Consider the following 13596-nt stretch of genomic DNA (forward strand, 5'->3'; position numbering starts at 1 on the left):
AAAAATGGTTTAAAATAGAGAACAACTGTGTTGCTCTCCTTAAAATCCGAACTGAAGTGTTTTTTCCTAAGAAAAATAATGACAATGCAACTAAACGGAGAGAGAAAAATTATACTTTAATATCCCCGTTTGTGTTATGTGTGAGCGACCCAACACATAACATGTTGCTACATATGGACTAAATCAATATGGAACAAATACAATGCTTGCAGTGCTTCAGTTATGACTTAATGACAAAATTACACTAAAAATAGTTGCGTTTATTTTTACACTCATTTATTTTTACGCACGCAGATTTGTAAAATAGAATTCAAATATTTTTTACTCTGATCTGCTGCTGTCTTACACCAAGTGTCAGATACTCATTTACTGATTCAGTTAACGTTGATTATTGATTTTCTGCCAGTTTTCTACTAAATTCTCATCATGCCCAAATCTAGAGAAAAAAAATATAGAAATTAATTTGCTTTTACTGTAGTAAAATAGTCAAATAACTTGTTCATAGTCAAATAACTTGTCTAAGCGCAGGTGATTGACTAAAAAAGAAACAAATTTGACTCGACTGGACTTTAAACTCAGCTGGGTATTTTCATGCCTTCAGTTGAAACTTGCATGGAAAATCTCTTTTTCAGTTGTTTCCGCTTTCTTATGCTACCATCAACAGTAAAAAAAAAAGAAAGAATTAAAAATCAAAATGATAGAATAAACCCTGTGACTTCAGGTTGTTTCAAAAAACGTTCATGGCATTCGCAGAAAATGACAAGATGAAAAGCCTGGGTCACATGAAGCGACAGTCACATACCAATAAACAACGTTTTGTACAGTTAAATATTTAAAAACATGAATTTTGGCTCTTTGAAAAGCTTTCAACAGAAGAAAGCTTGATCTTGTTTTAAAACACATTCACAGCCAGAACACCGGGAGAGCCATTCTTTTTATGCCACCGAAAATCTGAAACATTTTAAAAGCAGATAATAAAAAAAATGAGAACACTCTCAATGTCGCATGCTTTGACCGAATGAATTCAACTGGGACATTTTTCAAAAATATCTCAGAGTTTAGAGCTCTACTTTAATTATTGATTTTAGTGCAAATGGCATGTACACACAATATCAGCGCTGAAATTATTCTATTAAAACATCATTGCAGGAGCTGCAGACGTTTTGTGGATGCAGTCAGAAGGGGTCAGACGCATCTGAGAACTTCCTCAGTAATCAGCAATAAATATTCCAAAACTGGAGGACATTTTCCTCTGGAATGAAGATCAGTCGACGCATTTACCTTATTGACTCGCCTTTTTTCAGTCCCACCCTAATTTATCTGAACTTTATTGACAGCATTAGGAGCCGATCCTCTTTATTCAAAGGGAAAATGGGATTTTTCCCTGCTTTTCTTAAACTTTTTTTTTTTATTTATTTAAAAGCTGTGACATTTGATAAACAAAAGTGACATGCCTCATCAAAATGGAAATTTGTAACCTGTTCGACATCATTAAATTTCTCATTAGCCTGCAGTGAGGGTGAATTATTATTCATAGTCAAATAACTTGTCTAAGCGCAGGTGATTATGTGACCGTGGTTCAATCTGAGGGATTGTCATGTGCAAACATCTGCCACAGAGAAGTAGACTGAAAACTTATCCTCATCCCACAGGCCAGTCTGGAAATCTTCACAGAAGGAAATAAAAGAGAGGGGAAATATGGCTGCACTAAAACCAGTGGAGGCATTCATTGGATTTCTATTTATTCTTTGCAGGTTTGCTACATGTTCTGTTGCTCAGCGTGTTTTATTAGCTTTAGCTTCCATGTTGCTCTGCTCTTTTCCGCTGTTTCCCGTTTCTGTTCATCAGCTTCTATCAGTCGTTCTTACTGGTAATCAGATAGGAACGTTGCTCTGGTTAGCATTGTTGCTTCAACAGAGCGTTACGCTAACCAGAGCAACTTGTGATTCCTATGTTGCATTATGCTGGTTAGCATATTCCATAATGCTGACCAGCATGGTGCTAATGCTGCTCTTGACAAATGCTCCTAAGACTTGTTTTTTTTAAAGCCGTTAATAGTGATGCTGCTCTTGTTGCCTTTTTTGATTTTCCACTGCTGTTATAATGTCAACATTTGGCTGATATCACAATGTTTGCTGGGTCAAAAGGCCATTCTGGTGGAGTGTTGTACAAAGAGGAGCTGAATGATGCATAAATGTTTATATTTGTAAGATTTTGCTGGTTGTTTGGTGTTGTAGTGTGGTTTCAATACAACATGCTTAAGTCCTTCTGATTTCTGGGTTAATTTGAATTAATTTCATGCTTGTAGTTGTGAATATTTCATCCAATACAAGAGTGTTTTAGTTTTTTTTTTTTTTTAGGTAGGATGGCCTCGGCTATCTTGTGTCATTATCTGATTCTTCAAAGTTGAGTTTCAATAGATTTTCACCGGTTGCTTTGAGAGTTAAACTTACAGGTAATCGTGTATTAGTTTGATATTTTTCACAGTTTTCAGTCTGATTCAGTGTTAGTTGCCGACACATATTAAATGCTTAAATACAGTCCAGTTTGTAAGTTACTGAAAAAACATTTCACTTTTATTTTTTAGTTTTGTTTAATCTATTGGGACATCAACCCTACCAAGATTAATTTTTTCCCCTCTACAGCTACAGCCTTTGAAGAATGTCTCTACCAGCTGTGCATTTCTAAGTTTGGACTTTGACTGGGCCATTCTAACTGATGGATATGCTCAGAACAAACCTTCCCATTGTAACTCTGGCTGAATATTTAGATGAACCACAGCACCAGTAACACTGCAGCCTCTAACAAGTTTCCATCCAGAAATGCCATGTCCATCAATCTCATCAACTCTGCTGCAAAAAAGTCATTCCTACAGCATGATGCTGCCTCCGCCGTGCTTTCTGTTGGGGATGATGATGACGTGCAATGTTAGTTTTTCACAACAAAAAGGGTTTTAGTTTTGGTCTCATCTATCCAGAGCAACTTCTTCCACAGGTTTCGTGTTTCTCTTGTGATAAACTTGCAATTGTTTTGCACACTTCATTACTTAGTGTGCAAAAGATTACTAGGTTACTACAGCTTACTATATTAAGCCGTAGGAACCTAGAGTGATGTTTGTGGATGGAGCATGGCCGACTCTGGAGAACCTCTACAGCAGTGGTGCCCGAAGTGGGTCCTCCAGGGCCGGCATCCTGCATGTTTTAGTTCTCTCCCTGGTGGCAGTAACAACCTTTTCAGCATGTCAATGTTCTTCTTAGGTCTTCTAACGAGCCATCATTTGATCCAGATGCGTTAAACCAGGGAGAGAACTAAAACATGCAGGATGCTGACCCTCGAGGACCGACTTTGGACACCCCTGGTCAACGGGTATAACTGCGTTTCCAAGGCACTGAACTCACAGAACCAGATGAACAAACTGCAGTTCTACGTGCAGCCACCTCAGCATTTGATCCCCCAAGCCTCTAGGCTCCAGCCCTCTGAAAAGCGGGATATCCGAGTGCTGAAGCTCGGGAACGGAGTGAAATCCTGACATCACGAGCCTCGAAAATGTCTTTGAAGTCTAGTTAAAGATAATGTGATCCTCTCTCCTGCTGCGGCTTCAAATCCTGCCACCCCGGTCAGAGCTTCCCAGGGATGTTTGTGTGTGATCATGACTCCGCCGCCAAATCGATCCATCTCCTCAGAAACAGTAGAGAAAATAACCCACCCCGCCCCCCTCCCTGCTTCCCGAGGGGCTACTGTCTGCAGTATCTTCACAGACATAATGCGACTGGGTTTGCGGAGTAATCTCCTCTTGCTCTGCTCCATCCACGCTGGGCTCAGACACACAGCGCAGCTACCTCAGGGCAAACGAGGCCTAACCCTCCCCACCCGCCTCTGCATAGGCACACCTTCACACTCCCTGTGAGCTTAAACAATGGCAAAGCTAAATGAGTCCCGTCCTTATTTCCGCTATTCTGGGAGCTGCCAATATTAAAGTCTACGTGGCGACTTTAATATTTCAGGGATATACAGATTAGGAGATTTAATCTCCCTCAGAATATTCATTGCTTGATTTCTAGGTGATATTTATTCCTATTATTTGGTGTTTAGTGCAGCAGAAGGGCCATCTGTTGGCGTTTCAAAAAAAAAGAGCATTACAGAGGAAAACCGATTAATCACACGGAAAGGACAAGGTAATGTCATTGCATGTTCTTTGGGAGAGTTTGTAACACGACTTTTAGCTTTTAAGTGGAAATGATGACTGAAACATTAGAAAGGCAAATAATTAGGAAATGTACATAAAATCAAAGAGCTTCAACCCTGAACCCAAGCTGAACTATGAATTTGTGCAGCGGCTTGTCGCAATAAGCAATAAATCAATTAATCGCATGATGAATTAAAACGAACTCAACTATTTTCATTTGCATGATTTATCATTTTAATTTTTCTAACAAGAACTGGATGACAACAGTCTTCGGTGTTTGTCTTGGTCCCAACTAGCCGCTTATTTTGAAGGACAATTTTTCTTACAGAGACTTCATAATTCATTTTCTTGGTTGTTTCTGTATTTATTTTTTGGATATTTTATATGTCTTTCCAGTTCCAGTGTTGAAGGTTAATGTGGATTTAAAGTCTATTGATATTTGAGAATGTGTTCTTGTATTATTATCATTATACCATTACCATTTTATTACTTGAAAATGGCCTTGAAACAACAGCATTATATTTTATTGCACTAACTTCAAGGACAATTTATCGACCAGATGTTTAAATATGTTTTTTAGAGAAGTAGAAATGTAATAATGCTTTGACCCTCTGAAAATATGTTTTTTCAGCTTCCTGAAAGTGACTTACACAAAGCTCAAGCATGGAGTGAACAGCTGCTGGAAACTGAACAATCTCTCACTGCTTTGTTTCCTTCATTCACGGCTAGGATTTGGTTGACCACTGCGTACACTGCATGAAGTTACACTGTCACACCCAAACACCTGTGTAAATTGATATTCCTTCTCATTTTTATTTTTCTTTCCATCCATTCTACATGCAAACCTGGTAAAGAGGAAGTTCTCATCCTTTGAATGCTGAGCTTTTACATGTCAGGAAATTGTAAACGTGCTCTGGTTCCAACTCCCAAGTGGATGAAAACACAACAGTGTTACTTGGTCTTTTATATATTTGAGATTAGGGTGTTTTCGCACCTAATAGCGCTGCAGATTCAAAATTCGTTACATTTTCAGCTGAAGCAGAATGCTTTCACACTGCCCTGCGTCAAATAATCCAAACCAATTGAAAAACCTGTTCCTCCTCTGGCCTGTGGTGGCGCTGCACCAAGAATTACTGAAGTGAATAACACGAGAACCTCCAAAGAAGACATTAGCACAACTTCCTTTTTCCACAAAATAAAACCAAAATGGAGCAGCATCAGATTTTAGCAGTTGTAGGATTGCACAACCCATTTCTCCCGCTAGCGTTAGACTCTTGTGTTTATTTTGGCTGTGTTTACCCAAAATGCACTGCGCTGCAGTTTGTTTGCTGCTTTTGGAGCGGTCTCCGTTCCACTTGCATTTGAACAGCGCCAGAGTTCACTTCAAGCGTTTTCAGGCGGACCAGAGTTGGCTGTTTTGATCTACATCAAAGTTTGATTGACTCACACCTCCCCGATGAGGCCGGACGTCTTAGACCAACGAACTAGAGTTCGATTAACGCAGACAATCGAACTCTCACAACGATTATCGCTTTCTGTTGTGAATGCACTCTTTAGCAATCTTAGAAATGTTGCAAAATCAGAATCTAGCTTTTGAAAAAGATTGGACTTTCTTGTTTCACCAAAGTATTTGTACAACTCCATCCCAGCACAAACACCAAACATAAAGCGAGGTGGTGGAGGGCCGCTGAGTTGGGATTACTTATCACCCACCGCATGTGGGCACATTGTAATAATTCGTGATGTGATTTTGATGATGAAGCGATATTCAAGTCGACTGAGGAACGGATATTTTTGCAGACAACTTCACCTGTAAATGACAAGTACATAAAAATAAACTAGTTCACAGTGGAGCTGTATTTGGTCCAGAATGTTTAGGTTGTGAAACAGGGACGTGAAGTATTTCAGTTTTGATCTCTTTGAGCTGAACTGAACTGCGTTTGTGAACAACACCCAACAGGGTCGGCTGCGGTGCACGTGTCGCAGATTCTGGAAACGGTTTGCTGCCATTGTTCTTTTACTTTATGAGTTGTAAACCGGTTAGACGGTCGGCCTAATCCCATTGTTATGACGCTCCACTGTCGTAGCTAATGGAGGCATCGTCCGCAGAGGAGAGGGATTGCTTTAATCCACCCATTGTCTGATTGCGCTGATGGGGAATGTGAAACCACTCTGGGGGAAAAAAAATTGCCTCCAGTAGACGGCCTCGGTCATAAGTAGCTCAGTTTTTAAAACCGGGATCATGTTTTAATTAGAAGCAGACAGCAGCAGCAGCAGCGCAATGTGAACAAACCCTGATTGGTTTCAGATGAGCTACGGCAGCAGGGATTCATTTGTGAGAAATGAATCCCCGCATCGCTTAGGTGCAATCCCGTCCAACGAGAAGGATGTAAACCTGCAGATTCTCTTTAGAGAGGAGAACACAATGCAGGAAAAGACAGGAAATCCCCCACACAGAACTTTGCCTCCTTCATAATCCCTCATCAGGAGTAAGAGGAACATCTGGCTCTAAAGCCTTTTAAGCAACTTTTATTTTTCATCTGCCCTACTTTATTTTTTTATCCTTCGACATCATGTGACCGTCTGCTATATGGACAGGGATATTCACATTCAGGATTCTGAAACAGGCAACACTGTAGTTTTTTGGGGTTTTTTACGCCCCTCTCTCTCCTTCCCAGTTGGAAAAACCCGGGAAAACGATGGAGACGGATCTCTAGTCTGCTCCCGCTGCCTCATTATTCCGCTTCCACAACAAGTCGGGCAACTCAGCCGGTTACTGGCGGCTTACATTGAAATTCAAGGACAAAAAAAAAAGAAAGAAAGAAAAAAATAAAACAGAATGACGACTGCTCCTGGCATTTCTCGACAATGCAAAACCCCCGTGACTATGCTATGGAGAAACAAAGACTGCAAAAAGCAGAACTGCTTTGAAGCATTACAAAGAATCATTTAACCTTTGAATTTAACACGAAAAAAAACAACAAGTCCATTCAGCGACTTGAATTCTTGTAGATTTACTTGAAATTCAGGAGTAAAAGAGACAATTTCTTCCAGCTGAACTTTCTCAAGATTTGACATTTTTGGCAAATAATCCATTTTTACTGGTTTTATTCTTTTGGAAAAACAAGAGGAAGTTTTAAAGTAGTCAGATATAAGCATCATTTTTATCCTATTCTGAACCGCAACACAAACTGTTAAAAGAAACCACGCCAGTGTTCGTGGAGCTAAACGACCTTTCCTCTGTATGCCGGCTTTACGTACTTCATGTCCAACTCCGAATCAAATTAAGCAATGGACAATGTAAGCTCCTCAGGTTGCTCATTATAATCTGAAAATATGAAATCGTTTTGATGTTTGCGAGGAGATTTATCCAATGAAGGTACGAAAGATTGTGTTCAAACATCATTCGTTTCTCCCCCGAAGCTTCAGGAACAACTTTCAGAAAAGAAGATTACAGGTGGGTGGAATAATGCGTTCGCAGAGAAAACATGAGACACACGCAGCATTCACACACACACACACAAAAAAAACGTGTTCGTCCTTTTCATTTTGTATTTATTTTTTATCAATGCAGCCGTATTAAAAATATTTAACTTCACCTTTCGAAAAGCTTCTTTCAGGGATAATTTATTCAGACAAACAAGGACGAGCTAAAGGATTGACAGAGAAAAGGGGAGATTATTTTTTTTTTGAGACAGCTGTTGGATTTGTGCAAAAAAAAAATCTATTTTTTTCCTTATAAAACACAAACAAATAGCTGTTTAATGGGAGTTCATGTTTGTACAAAACCCAGGAGATTTCTGTAGTTTTTAATTTCATAAAACAGTGATACAGAACATAACATTAGAGATTTGTTTACTTTCTCAATAGTTTGGGGGGGAGGGAGATCAAAACTGTAACCATGTGTTGTCTATCCTGCTTGTGATGGAAGTTAAAAGGGATTTTAAAACAAACATGAACGCAAGACGTTCCATTTTTGTTAATGGACTGAAGGACTGTCTTATCTTGTTCCTGCTCCAATTTTCATGCCTCGAACAGAAAAAAACGCCGATTATTCTCTTTGCAAAGTCCGATGCCAATATTATCACGTCATGAAAAATGTAGAAAACCCCAGATGACGATGCCATGACTCTTTGAAGCACTAGCAACACTTAATGCGCAGCATTTGGGAGAAGCAGAGTCTGGCCTGTGGATGCATATTTTTATCCAGCACTTCAGACACTTGGCTGCGGCCTGCTGTGACTTCATGAAAAGTTAAATAAATCACCAAAAACGATCAGGAAGAGAATTTTGAACTTCCACAAGCCCTGTTCATGCAGTGCTACACTTTCCAGATTACCCAGTGATATTTAATTTTCTGTTTTACATAATCACATCCATCATGTCGCTCAAGGAAGGAAATGGTTTCTGTGTGCCAGGGATAAACAGATTTCATATGAGGCCAAAAACAAAAGTATAACACCATAAAGATGCTGGCTGGCTGGAGCTGGTAGAGCCGACCCAAGGCATGAGGCATTGTTAATGGGTTAAGTGATGCTCAGTCTGAAAAAGTTTGAGAAACACGTTAAAGCTTCGCCAAGTCAGCTTCAAACCCAGGAGGCAACAGTGATGCCAACTGTGGCTCTCTGCAGCCCCTCATTTCTAAACACACAGATGAAAAATGGAAATTACTTTTTTTTTTAAAAGTGCCATAAATTGGGTAGAATACAGATAAATTTAAAAGAAAGATACTGACGGGAACAGAGTTTTCTTCCAACCTGAACCACAAAGCTTTCCAATTTGGTTGTTTTTCTGTGCAGCCAAAAAGCACATAAGTGCTTCCAGTCCCCACCCACAGGTTACCACTCATCCTGCACACTTCACATTGTGATGATGTAATGAATAGGAAACTCTCTTTTGGAAACTCTAGGGGTGGTTTTAAATTTATGAGACCTCCACGAGTTAAAAGATTCATTACCCAAAGAGCAAACACCGCCATTTCCTCAGTTACAGCCACTTAAAATGATGCTGGGTGGGGAAGGTACCTTCCTCACTGCATAACACTTTTTTTTTGTTTGTGTTTGGTTTTTTTACCGCCAAGAGAGCAGACATTTTATGTGGGGTGATAATATCCCATTCCTCTGTCTATATGATCTTGTTTTATGGAATTAAGAAACTTTTTGGACTTTATACAGCTTTGTGAACTAATCTACCACTAACCAGTAACGATGCTACAAAGGTCATGTTAGCTGTTAGGTCATTTCTTACACAAACGAATACATATGGACTCTTTGAAACAACGGCTAGCTAGAAAGACTGGGTATATGGTAACTTGCAACGGCCAATTTCTCATTGAGATGTTCTCAATACAGCTCAATGCAATTCTCTGTCCTGTTTCTTGGTCTTCATAATAACCTTTTGTTCTACAATGTTCTCCAACAAACTTTCACAGAACAGACATATTTCTACAGACGTCAAACTACACAGAAGAGGACTTTATTTGTTTATTAGGGCCACATGGGGCTCTTTGGACCTTTCTCAATGGCTTCTATTAACTTTGGCTTAAACCGACATCAAGTGACGGCATTACATGTAGATACAACAACAAAAAAATAGGGACATTTTCAGTTTTGTCAAGGAATACAGTCATTGAATTTCCTCAACTCATTCACTACGAAAATGCTATAGTCTAATAGTACACTCCAAAAAAACTCTTACCATGTATTTTTGGCCTAGTTTCCAGTGGAAACATTGTAGTGCACTTGAAATAAGACAAAACTAACTTAGAAGTAACTTATCCTTAATATTGGTGAAAAAGCATTTGTTCCAGTGGCAGATTATTTCACTTATAACAAGACATTTTCCCCATGTTATAAGTTAAATAATCTGCTAGTGGAACTAGCAGATTTTCATCAATATCAAGGAACTGTTCACTTAAAACAAGCCCTTATATCTTGCTGAAAAGTTAATGTAATCCTGTAAGTTAGTTTGATCTTATTTCAAGTGTAGTAAGGTATTTTCAGGAGAAACTAAACCAAAAATACTTGGTAAGAGTTTGTGGTTTTGCAGTGTGCTGACATATCAGTAGTATTTTTGAGCTATTTTATTATTATAAAGAAAATATAATATTTTGTTTTCTTTTTTTGGGTGAAAAAAAATGTGTAAAAAAAAAAACATGACAATGGATACAGGACAATGTATCCATAAAATGGTGATTCTTTTAAGAATTTAAACATTTCTAGTTGAGATTTATCTTTATTTAAACATCAGTCCTTTTTAAAAGGGTAATCTGAAACTTTGCAGCTCTAAATGAGTTCCTTTCTGCTGGACTGATGGCAAAAATGGCATCTGGATAGTAACCTTGCAGATTTCTGAATGACGGGACATCTGAGAGCAACTGGTTTCACTGGATTTAACACAGCAGTGTCGGATAAAAAGAGCTGGATATCCATACCGCAGTTTTCTATTTGTAAAAAGATTTCCTTTCCAAAGTTGTGCTCTACTTTGTTCAAGTCACACAAAATCGCACTAAAACACGGCAAAAATTCACGAGTGCGTTTGCAAGGCGCCACATGGGGGGAAACTGGCTTTACTTTACATCTGCTCCCGCTAAACTCTTCTTCACATCCTTTTTTCCAGCTGTGTCAGACCTCCAATTTATTATCTTCAACAGACAAAGCAAAGACAAGTTAAACAACAATGTTTTTGTTACCCTGCGGTGCGCCGGAATATCATTTCTGCCTGCCCTTGCATTAGAGAAGAGTGCGCTCGGAAACCTAAAGGAAAACAGAGAAATCTTCTCGGCGTGAAGCCTCTGCAATCTGCGATCGCAAAACAACGCCCCGCGGTTCGGCGGAATAAGTCCCGTTTCTGCAGTAATTAGACGAAAGGAGTCACGGAGCAGCGAAATGTGAGGCAGTGTAGAAAGTCTTAGTCATGCAGCCTCATGCATTATGCACCGTTCGCAGGCAAGAACGAATTACTCGTGTTGTTAAAAGCAGGTTAGCAATCTCCTGATCCCTCCTCTGAGCTGGAATGGCTGAACAGATGCGTTGGTATTAATTACTGCTCAGTGGGAGTTTGGAGCTCTTCCTCCTCCCACCTGTTGTTTCTCAGACCCTCGCCTCACACGTTTCTGCCAGACCACCAGCTTAAAACTGGTCTTTAACACCCGCATTCACCCCCCCCCCCCCCCCCCCCACCTCTCCCCGTTCCTCTTCCTCCCTCTGCCCTGCCTCAGCTAATTGGGTCAGATTTTACCCCACAGTCAGTACGACCTCACACGGAGGCAAAGAGGACAGTAGGACCACCGGCGCGCCGTCTTAGCATATGCCCCCGGATGACTGCGGGCACAGAGATTAGAACAAAACAGGCACTTATTAATGCTGTTAGTCACTCGGCGCCTGCAGGTGAATCATCCCTTCTTCCATCTCTGTGTGCTGTAAGAAGAAGCAGTAGAAGAAAAAAAAAAAAAGCTCAATTTCATCATCAATAAATTCAAAAAGGAGGCAGTATGACAGTAGCCGCATTATGTTGGGCTCCCAGAGCTGCATGGGCTTGTGGTTCTTGATATAGGCCTACATTATGTGTCCGGAGCGAGTCTTTATTTTAGGACACAGCTGCTGATGAGGTCAGCCAGCCATAAAACACAGACACACGCACACGCACGCACACGCCTTCACTGTGTGCCGGCAAGGGAAACCTCAGCACGGTGGAAGATAAGACTGGGCTCAAATTGCTGTTTTGTGTTTTTTTAACGAGGACCATTCGCCCTTGCTAATCTGTTTTGCTCCTTCCCCTAATCAACTCACTGACTAATCCATTCCCTCGTGCCAAGGAGCGCCGCGGTTCAGCCCGGGGCCGAGACACGCTGGCACAATTAGCGGGAGAGGGGAGACAATGGCACGTGCCCCGGCTCTTTCACCGACATACGAGGAAGCTCAGCCCAGACAGCTCAGTGGCCGACGCAATGGCAGCGGCGGCCGCTGAGATACAGGAGCTTTAGCCCGGATTTTTGGAGGTCCGGAGACGTGAACTGTCAGTGTTCAATATAAATGTTTATTTTCAGCTTTAATCATCAAAATCATAAGCTAAAGTAGAGCAAGTCCTGTCTAGAGTTCCTTTAGAAGCATAACAAATGAAACATTGACCAACGTTATGCGTATGGATGATTTTAACAGCTGCTGATAATGTGATGTGCTTATGATGGTTTATGTGTTCACTATGTAAAGCACTTTGAACTGCCAAGCTGCTGAAATGTGCTATAAAATAAACTGAGGGATTGAGTAGAACGGGCTAATTCTTGGTACCAGAAATTACTTTTTGAAAAAGCAAGACTTTCAAAACATCTATGTTTTCCATCACACTGTTCAGATTTTGTACAGTTTTCTTGTAATTTTGACAGAGCGAGATTAAAACTGTACCACAATTAGCAAAGCAGTCAAGCAGGCAGCAAAACAGCGGCACATTCACAGCTTCACACGTTGTGCACAAAACTACACTCACTAGAGTGTTTTTACATCAAAATCAGAATAAGAATAAATAAATACAAGTTGTATCAAATATAACATTAATATATGCATCATCAATATGTTGTAATATTTAGAAAAATTGCTACTCATCTGTTTTATAGTGAAATAATTATGACCGTTCTCTACATTTCAGCCAAGAAGCTTTTTGTAAGCACCTCTATGCCGTAACATTGTTATTCAAGGTTACCGTAAAGACAGAATGCCACACCGAACTGCATCCTTTTATCAGTTTCTATAACCTCCATTCAGTCTGTAAAGTAGCTGCCCTTGAAAACTAAAATCTGAGAGGTGGAAACGATTTATTCCCATTTATCCATTTGCACAAAAGGAAAAAAAAAACAACTGTCCAGTCCTGCTAGGACTTGACAAGTTGTAGCTTGACTGCTTGTCAACACATGGTTAATAGTACAAGATGTATATATCTTTGGGAACAAGATGTTTAAACAAGAACTATTTTCTATGGTAAGGTCAAAAAAATTTTCACAGAGCAGCTCTGCCTCCCCCACTCAGATCCTCCAGACTAGCAGCAGCAGCAATTAGCAAAACACCTGGTGAAAAAGAGTCTGTGATGACGTGCTGAAGGCCAAGTGTCGGAAAGACCAGGAGCTTCTTAAAGAGACAGAAGCCCAATTTCGAAGCGTCACTTTGCGAAGTCAAATGTCTTTAAGTCATGTTGGATATATCCAGCATTTTTATAGCAACTGAAGGCAACGGCTTGATTGTTCTATAAAATGGCTCCATGTGCCTGGAAAACCCATGATACCACACAATGGTGGATGGATGTGTGCTAATTTTAGTTAGAAGTGAGCTCTGATATTGTCATAAATGAGGTCAAGAAACACGTATCCTACATGCATCTGTATCAACAAAAAATGCATATTATAATGAAAAACATCTTCA

The 13596-nt window shown here is 40.0% G+C and overlaps 1 protein-coding gene across 3 annotated transcripts in view; it reads right to left on the reverse strand.

Annotated features, from left to right (window-relative positions):
* The window catches only part of LOC102225877 (roundabout homolog 2-like), a 92536-nt gene that overhangs the window by 60735 nt on the left and 18205 nt on the right, over positions 1 to 13596 (reverse strand). The gene's annotated exons all lie outside the window — the stretch shown is intronic.

Source organism: Xiphophorus maculatus, chromosome 18 (genome assembly GCF_002775205.1).
Source record: "Xiphophorus maculatus strain JP 163 A chromosome 18, X_maculatus-5.0-male, whole genome shotgun sequence".
NCBI classification, from domain to species: Eukaryota; Metazoa; Chordata; class Actinopteri; order Cyprinodontiformes; family Poeciliidae; genus Xiphophorus; species Xiphophorus maculatus.